At 39.7% G+C, this 9,755-nt stretch overlaps 1 long non-coding RNA gene across 1 annotated transcript; it reads right to left on the bottom strand.

Annotated features, from left to right (window-relative positions):
- Positions 1–3,501: 3,501 nt before the first annotated feature.
- On the bottom strand, positions 3,502–5,491 carry LOC112895310. Its single transcript, XR_003229176.1, has 2 exons — positions 4,978–5,491; positions 3,502–4,351 (listed from the first exon to the last, which is right to left on the bottom strand). It is a non-coding gene; the product is annotated as an uncharacterized LOC112895310 (long non-coding RNA).
- Positions 5,492–9,755: the final 4,264 nt, after the last annotated feature.

Consider the following 9,755-nt stretch of genomic DNA (forward strand, 5'->3'; position numbering starts at 1 on the left):
ATAAAAAATAAGAAAAAAAGCACATCCCGCCCGTTGGGCGGGCGGGATGCCTTTGCTGCCGCGGGAGGGGCCTCTTCGCGAATAAGAAACTTTTCTTATTCGCGAAGAGGCACCTCCCGCCCGTTGGATGGGCGGGAGGTGTCCGGCCCCACGCCGCCTGTTGATCGGGCGGGAGGTACTTTTTAGAAATTTTCCAAATCGGCACCGTTTTTCGAATTTAATTTTTTTACCTTTTTTTTTTAAATTCACAAGCCGGCTGGCTGACTGTTGCTGCCCATGTGACCACAGTCTCAGCCTTACAAGGCCGAGTGGCAAGCCACCTCGCGGCAACCATCACCGTGGCCCTGCCATTGCTGCATCACCGGAACGCGGCAACACCCACATCAGTCTCTTCTCTACTCACGCTCACCGTCTATCGGTTACACTTATTTCAGCTTGGCTTGCCTCTATGTGTTTCCCGGTGCCTCACACTCTTACCAACAAAATCACACTGCACACACATATTTATCCTGATATGCCTGATATAATCAGTGTAATTGACATGGCATAGAGCTTGGCAGTGATGCCAATTTGGCTAGATGCTTGTCTGTACTTGCAACTCCTCTTTGAATTCCCTGTTGCCTCCCATGGTTCTAGTCTGGCCCTTGACCACGCATTTCTTCTGCAGATCATCTACTTTCTTTACAGATCGCATGTGACCTTTCGTTGCAAAACAAAAGTAACTTCCCATGGTCCCAACTCTCGACCTAAATTGTTTGCCTCTGCCCTTGTATAAACTAAATATTTTAAATCTCAATATGATTATATTTATTTTATATCTCAGTAATGTTAATTGTTTTCAAAAAATTAATTCACCCTCTTCAAAGCTTGACAAAAATATTGAATGGATTGCTAGAACCATATTTATGCATGATTTTTTTTTACTTCGATATCTACAATGCACCTACCTACATAATGACAAAGACAACTCTTCATTACTCAGCCGAAAATGCAAATTACCTACCCACATGCATCTCTTATGGACAAACATAACAAATTATTTCCTGGGAGATACACTATTAATGATATGTCTTGATGGCTGAAAGATTCCAGTCCCACCAAATAGGTAGATAACAAATTCATCGCAAGGACCTATTGTATGGTCTTTTTATTACAATTCATTTAAAGATTACAACTCTACACCGCTCAGTTGCTTGTACTAAATAACTTCCAAGTGTAAAACTAACATGCATGTAGATTAGCCCAATAGCATTAAACAGAGCAATACTATAATTGACACCTGCCTGTACTAGAAAGGGAACGCTGTGCTTTCACAGCCATCATATTCATCTTGCAAAAAGGATTTAACTTGCATGTTTGTGAGTTTGTCCATTTCAAATCTTTGCACCAGAAACATTTGCTCTAGACAGAAGATCAGTGGTCCGTAGTCTGGTCTCTTGCCATAATGGGATTTGTAAATGCATTGCCTGTGGTCTCTTGATATCTAAACCTTCTCTTCTAAAATTCTTGAATGCTAGGATTGAAATTATAAGCTAACACACTGAGCCTTGATCTAGCTAGCTCACTTGGAAAGGCGCTAGCCGCTAGGTTCACAACTCTCTCCCGATGTCTCCCACTCTAACGTAGCTAGTTAGTCGAAACAACACTCATATACACAATTTTCCCCAAATTAAAGTTTTCAATGTATCAAAAATACAAATAGGAGCTGGGCAATAGAACTGGAGAACGGGCAATGGAACTATTCATCATAATATATATATTTGTCCACTGCCCACAGGTAGTGAAGCGTTGACGTGGCTGAATTACAGGGTATTTCTTGTTCGTTTTAGTTACTGGAAAAAAGTAGTCCATAATACTACGTATGACTTATTTTATATGTTTGTTTTTTTCAGAATGCAAGGTCTGGCTACTTTTTTACAGTAGGGCCAACGAGCAAAATAGATCAAAGGGAGCACACTCATGACACAATAGAAAGTGAAAAAAAAGGCTATAGATAAGATAACTCAGTAAATAATAAAAACATCCCCACACTGCTCTACTATTGCACATTCTGCACGTTCTGAACTTTCTCGTAGGATCACTATGACAATGAAGTAACTGCTCCTATAAACCGTGATCAGCAGTCACTCTCCAGTTTGTTGGTGCTGAGTTCAGAAATTTGAAAGTGTTTTGTTGCGAATGCAATATTTCTGAAACTTCTCTATGTCAAATTCTAATTGTTGGTGTGCTGAGTCCTGAAATTCTGAAGTGTTTCGTTCTTGCTTGTCATGCGTGAATCTAAGTTTGCAAAGAGATAAAAGGCTCCAGATGAAAATCTCACTTTGGTAGGAGATAAAAGGGTTGAACTTATCTAGAGATGAAACCATGCGTGCTACATAAGCGAGGAGAACAATGAACGGTTGAAAGAAGAATGAGAGATTAATCCTCTGACTTATTGGATATATACATTTACTATACTCACCTATGGATTTTGCTCACAATACTAACCGTACGACACCCATACTACTCACAAGTAACATTCTGATACTGATGGAGGAAAGAGTATCATATGACCAATCTAAACCATCAGCAGATAGGAGCTCCTAGAAGACGGTTTGGATGCATGGCCCATATTTATTTTACAGTTATTGGATAAATGCTCGAACAGAGAGTATTAGAGTTGAAATGTAAAAATATGACATGCTCGATCACAGAGCCAACCATGGAAGATGCTCTGAATGATGATTTAATTTACAATGATCAATTTATGTTAAAAAGGCATCATATTCTCAAGTGATTACCGTCTTTTACCATTTGCTTTCATGAGGAGCATTACAAATTCGACAGACTGAAATAGTAGAGCTGTATTGGACTTTTTACACATGGTCAATTCACCCTGTTTAAAGCAAAGAACAAAATCAACTTCTGGTTCATTCAGGATAGCCATGAACAGGATGTGACGAATTTTATGCCAAATAATTGAGCACTAGTCAATTTGGCGCCAATCAAGTCTGGCAGAAGTACGTCACACCTGGTTTTTAAAACAAAATCGAATGCATAGCTATATATACTAGGATCAAATTTCATACATGTAGCAACGTCATAATGGAATAATGAGCAACAACATCACGAAAAGGAGACTTACAACCACTAAAAACCTATCAGAGACATACACCTTATCTTGGAAATGACGGCTCCACACTTCACAGGCAATTGACCGGGGTAGCATACACCTGGAACTCAGCAACATCTTCAGAAAACTTTATAGCAACTTTTTCTTATAAGCAGCGGTTTTAGCAAGTGTGAGTACACTTATAGTTGGTATTCAGCAACTATATTAGGAAATAAATGATATGCAAGGCATAAACAAGGATAAAGGCTAGCTGAATAAAGCGGTAAGCATTTTAATGAACAGTTAAATATTAACAACCTATTTACTAAGCCATGAATGAATATTGCCCACATTTATAAAAATAAAGAGATAACTGAGTAATAAACAAAAGCTTGGAACAAATAAATTACTGAATTAAACACAGATTCAATTTAATTAAGTCATGTGAGGGTTCGAGCCGCTCTTGAATGTAAGCACGGCTGATATATCAGTTTTACACTCTACAGAGGTTGTACATTTTATCCACAAGTCATGTCTCCCTCTTGATACCCGAGGTAGCTAGCCTCTTAAACACTTCCGAGGTGAGTGGCAGGGATTAGTTATGAAGCCTTTCCAAAGATGCTCCAACAAGTTAGTAGCCTGCTAAGATTTCAGCTGCTGCGTGTGTGAACCTCCCCCAAGTCGTGATCATAGCCATGCGTACACCCTTGGCAAGTAGCAAACACCTCATCACAGTCCCCCCTCTTATGTTGAAACGACTGCTAACAAGATAGAGACATCTAATTATTTAGCTAAGACTAGAGCGATATAGTTTTTGTGGTTGCATTATTTTTCTGGATGGTCGCTCCATGAATTTAAATTAATTATCATCATCAGTTCATCATAGTGTTTCCAAAAAATGTAAATCATGTATAAGTGTTGTTTTCATAAACTACCTGTAATCATAGTTTAGCAACTAAGCAAACTACCCATTGTTTAAATAAATAACCCGGCTCCAAGGACATGGATCGTAAACAGGGATAAAGTAGGAACCCGTCAAGTTAATGCGTGCAAGCGTAAAATAAATAAATAAATACGGACAAAGTAGGAACCCATCAAGTTAATGCGTGCAAGCATAAAATAAATAAAGGTTATTAGGACTAAAGTATGATCAAGGAATATACTTGCCTCCATTCTTCATTCTAAAGAATAACTGCTCAAAGTTTTCAACACTTATTCTTCCATCTCTTAACATTCAGAGCTCTTGAACTGCGTTCCTTTCTGCTCACAACAAGCATCAGGCATGAACATACAAGAAACAAGCAGATAAGCATATCTAAGTATAGAGCACCAAATAGAAGAAAGCACTAAAAGAGCACACTAAAGCATAGGGCTCGAAACTACGGTTTGAAAAGATACAACTATGGATGATTTGTATTATTAAAGAAAAAGATAACTATATGCATGATTTATTTTATTATAATAAGATATGTAAAGGATATATTGCAATTAACTCAATTTAATTTATATTTGTAAAGGCGAGATAAACTTAGTCAAGTTTTATTTATCAAGTTTATGTACAAATTAAGCTAATTAATTATTTAACTAGCAAATAAAAGATACGTGAGCACAACTAGCATATGATTCGTGTTTGAACTAAAAAATTTATATTAAAAGACACATTTATATTTATATTTTTCGTATTAACATTAGTTAAAAAATCGGTGTAGAAATCTAATTTATTTTAAATTAGAAAAACTAGTTGAATAGGTATTAACTAAATTAATTCTAATTTTAATTATAAAACTCAAACTACGGTACAACAGCGTTATCGTTAGCGAAGCTAGAACGAGGTAAAACGAATAAACCATGGACACATTACGACGCAGTGGCAATTGCGTAATTACCTCATCTTCATCCTTGAGCTCCCGTACCACAGCCATGGGGACTTGCTGTGCATGATGGGGGAAGAGAGGGGCCTCGAGCTGGGGCAGCAACCGGCCGGGCTTGGGGACCGGCAGCGCCAGCGGGGCTGCGCACAGCCGCGCGTGGGGCACAGCCGGCGGGCAGCCGGTTCGGGTCGGAGCAGCAGCTGCTGCCGGCCGTGCACAGCCGCGGGAGGAACGGCGTCGGGAGGCGGCGGTGCACAGGGGCCAGGGGTGCGGGTTGGAGGCGTCGCGGGGCCGGGTCTGGCGCGGCGCGAGCCCGGAGGATCTGGTTCAGTCGGAAACTAAGAAGCTTCAATGCGTCCATGGAGGAGCTCGCCGTGAAGCTCACCGGAAAAACGAAAACGAAGGGGAATGGTCAAACGGTGACGAATTGATGAAAAGAAAGACACTACGGCGTAGAGAACGAAGAGAGCTACCATTTGGTGGTGGTGGTTGTTGACGCCGGAACGCGTCGGTTTGGTCGAAAAAGCTCTCCGGAGAGTTCGCCGGAACTCTAGTTGTGCAAAACTTTGGTTTTAGATGTAGGAGGCTATGAGCGGCGGCTGCAAAAAGGGTTGTACTTTTATAATAAGCCATCTCGCAGATCGCCAGCATATAAATATTGTTAGGGTTTTAGATCGGTGGAAAAAAACGAGATATCTATTATTTTCGGAATTAATTAATTTCTGGATTAAAATGATTCCATAAAAGTCCAGAATTGTATTTAAGCCACGAAAAATACTCTAAAAGCTCCAAATATTTGGGAAAAATTCTCAGAGACATTATGAAACATGAGGAACCCAAATAACATATTTGGAGATCATGAAAAGATATTTTGGAGCATCTAAAAATTAGATTTTGCTCCTAGAAAAGTGGGAAAAAGGTATAGAAGAAGCCGAAAAAATTCCTGGAAAGTTTGTACAGATAAGCTGATGGATGATGAACTCAAAGGAGTTATTTGGAGCAGAGGAAAAGATTATGGAAAACTTCGAACAAAAGGATTAAGTTGGGAAACAAGAAATTTGATTACAGAAAAAGATAAAGACATCCCGAAGGAGGGACGACTTACTAAATGTGTTTTGAAGATTAGAACTCTTGCCCGGCGTGGCAAAAACTTTACTGACTCACAACACAAAGTCATCCAACAAGCAAACATCACATCAAGCTCAAGCCCACCAAATTAGTTTAGAAATATTTGGAAAACCATTTTTTATATCTAAATTTGAATAAACTTGAACTAATTTCTGGGAAATTTTATATCAACATTGAAATCATTTATTTTATTTAGTGTTTTCTATTCACTACCCAAAATTAGAAATTTGAGGGTGCGACAAAGTAGCCTGATTGGTTAGAAAAAGATAAGAAGTTTGATCTTTTGTAGGGGTTGCTGTTTTATGTGGGTGATTTGGTGTACTTGTAATGATATGGTTTTTGAGAAAAAAAATCACCTCTTTTATGTAGACGGTATTTAGGGATCTTATTGGCTATAGTTTTGGTCCCCAATGCAACGCAAAGACATAAGTGAATCGATTCAGATTGCAAGCAAGGCGCTATAAGTCATTGCCTTGGATATCTTCACCAATAACGGATGGAAAAGCAATAATAGACTTTGCTTATGATTTTTTCCTCATGTTTGGTGAACTTTTATTTCTATTTCGATGATCAGCTTTAAAGATCTATTTGCTGAAAGAAAATGGCTGTATATGGTCGCAAAGGCCGGAAATAATTCATTTTTCTAAGGAAAGAAGTATATAGCTTCTACACCATGAGAACAACATTAGGAGAGACAATACACAACGATTGCAATCTATAGAGGTTCAGTGTAACTTTGTAACTAGAAGCTAACCCCTGCAATCCTAATAGTTCCCATTCCTACATAAATTCTCTTGGGAAATCACCAGCATATATACGACCTATTTTGCCTATTTCGACAGACTCTAGTAACTTTGTCTTCTGTCTCACTAGGTTATAATAACAATATAAAGGATGAGACTAGGACAAAGGATGAGACTAGGACAGGAATCATGTCATGGTTGAATCACTCCAGCTACTTACTCCATGGTGTACAATAGTGTCACACCCCAAAATATTTAATTTTGGGATATGAATAGCTTCTGAAATATGCTTATCCATCATTTAGGTTTTCTACAAACTTTCTAGATTTTCTAGCAATTTTTCTTAATTTTTATAGAGCTAAATCCATATTTTTGGAAGGTTCTAGAAATCGTTTCATGAGCTCCAAGTCTTTATTTGGACTTCTCGTGTCCCAAATCATCTCTAAGTATTATCTGGAATTTTAAGAATCTTTCATGGTTTAAAATATGGAATATTCTAGAATTATTTTTAAACTCGAAAAATATTTACCTGAAATCGGTAAAACCTAATGCTATCTAGGCGAGCCCAACCCGTTGTGGCCCAACTGCTCTCCTCTCTATGCTGCTAGGCCATCTCTAACCCTAATGGGCCCAGCAGTGAGCTGGACCCAACCCACTCGGGTAGCACGGTCCGACCGTTGCTGTGTTCCTATGCACCGCTAGGTGACATAGGTCAAAGCTGCCGCCACCACGAGCATCTCCAAGTCATCACGCACCTCCTCCACCCTACCTTGTTGCCGTTCCGCGGCTGGTTTTGCCCATCCATGTTGGAGCTCCGATGCGCTGTCGCCTTCTCCAATTCTAACAAAAATTCCAATCATATTCGCCCCTACCCACCGCCCAGTAAGCACCTCCATGGATCCCCTCCGATCCATCTCCCCCTTCCTTTCCCCCAAACCATCCGGACTCATGACTCGTCGGAACACAAATGATTTGAACACCGAGAGCTCCAGCTGCCATGGCCATGAGCCATGATGCAGTGATCCTTACCAGATTCTGCTTCGGTGAGGCACATTGCAAACTTCTGGACACGGTGCAAATATTATTTTAATTAATTTGTTCAGACTTGTCTATGCAAAGAGATCTAGTCTTGCCTGTTTCTGACATTTCTTAGCCACAGGGTCACCATGAACACAAAAGTTTGTTGATCTGCAGTATGGTCTCTTGCCCATTAATTCTAAGGTTTCCTCGTGCATCTCCTACCAACAAATGTTACTAATTATTTCTTTGCAATTACACTTTTTTGTCAAAAATCTTTGCTACAAGCTGTTGAACCCTTCTCCCTTGTGTTCTACTGCACTATGCAAAAACTGATCAGGTCTCACTGTAACAGCCAAGAGGCAAGCGTACCTTTGTCTTGGATAACTTGATGGAGAGGACCCAAGCCCCAGTCAGTGGGTGATAAGATGAATTCTGGCTAGCTCACATAAAGCTGCCAAGCTAACACCTAATAAACACCAGATGCCTCCAACACTTGTATATGCAACTGGGTTCACAATGAAGTCTAGTATTCTAACTGGGTTCACACCTAAACCGAAGCTCCAGTTTTGCTTGGAATCTAAATAAAAATGCTGCATTCACAGTGAAGTCTCTGTATTCTTACTTGATGAGAGCTGAAAATGTGCCTGCCAATTGTGTGTCATAGAAGTTGGAAATACCACTTAAGATAAAGGTCTTTATGTGGTATTTGAGAAAAGGAGTTATTCTAAAGAAGGACAATCTTGTCGAAAGAAACTGGATAGGTTGTATCAAATGTTGCTTTTGTAACTCTAATGAGACCATACGACATTTATTTTTCGATTGTCACGTGGCAAGGTTCATTTGTAATTTGTAATGCTGTGTACGGTCTCGTCTGGTACTCAACCACCTAGAAGTATTTCTAATTTGTTGGGTTCTAAGCTAAGGAATTATTCTGTAAAGCTTAAAAAACAGATGCTTGTAGATGCTTCGACTGTTTGTTGGGCTATTTGGTTGAGTAGAAATGGCGAACCATCCCTAACTCGTATTTGCAGGTCAATTTTAGGAGGACTTACTGGACGAGATGTTGGTCCCAGTTGTCTAAAGAGGAAGAGGAGAAATCACTAAAAAAGAGCTAGCTGCCGTACAATGGAGACTGCTGTTATGGAGCTTTTCAGCAAATTTGGATGGAATTTCAGCAGCAGGATTGAAGCCTAAAAGTATATAGTTTCTCTTCTGTTGAAGATCTTGTTTTTTTGGTTGTTTTGGTTGGCGTTTGCTGGTAGCCTAAGTGCTGTTTTGTATTAATTTGGCTATAGACATTCACCTTCGAATGTTCGAGGCGGAACTCTTTCCTTAATCTAAAAAAATGTAATTGGGTTCTTGAAAATGCACTCCTGTAAAATAATTTTCCCGACTCATTACTGAACTTCGCCACAGGATTAGGAGATTAGCATGCACAGAAAGAAAAATCTGTTTTGGACAACGATCATTTTTCACCAGTCCATTTTGTGGCCGATTACTTCTGGAACTTCAAAACACATCTTTGATAGTGAATTTTTCCTGAAAAGAAAATTCGGTGACAGATTCAAGTTGCTAGATGCGGTGCTAAATGAAACATATGATCTACAAGGTGTGAACTGCGGTTAAGAGATCAATTTCCACGCAGTGCTTTTTCATAGTCTGCGGCTCAAATCTACATTCCTTGTGCATCCCAATCTTAGGTGAACGACCTCCCAAAAGCACATCTGTGGCGTGCAAAGCAGAGCTGCAAAGCAAAAGGTGAACTCCAGTTTCCGCGTGTCATCTGTGGCATGCAAGGCAGAGCTGCAAAGCAAAAAGTGGCAATAGCAATATATGGGATGAGCTAGCTAAAGAAAGGGAAATCATGCCACGAGTTGCCTTGTCAGTTTGCAGTTGCCTTTT

This window comes from Panicum hallii, chromosome 5, assembly GCF_002211085.1.
Source record: "Panicum hallii strain FIL2 chromosome 5, PHallii_v3.1, whole genome shotgun sequence".
Lineage (NCBI taxonomy): Eukaryota > Viridiplantae > Streptophyta > Magnoliopsida > Poales > Poaceae > Panicum > Panicum hallii.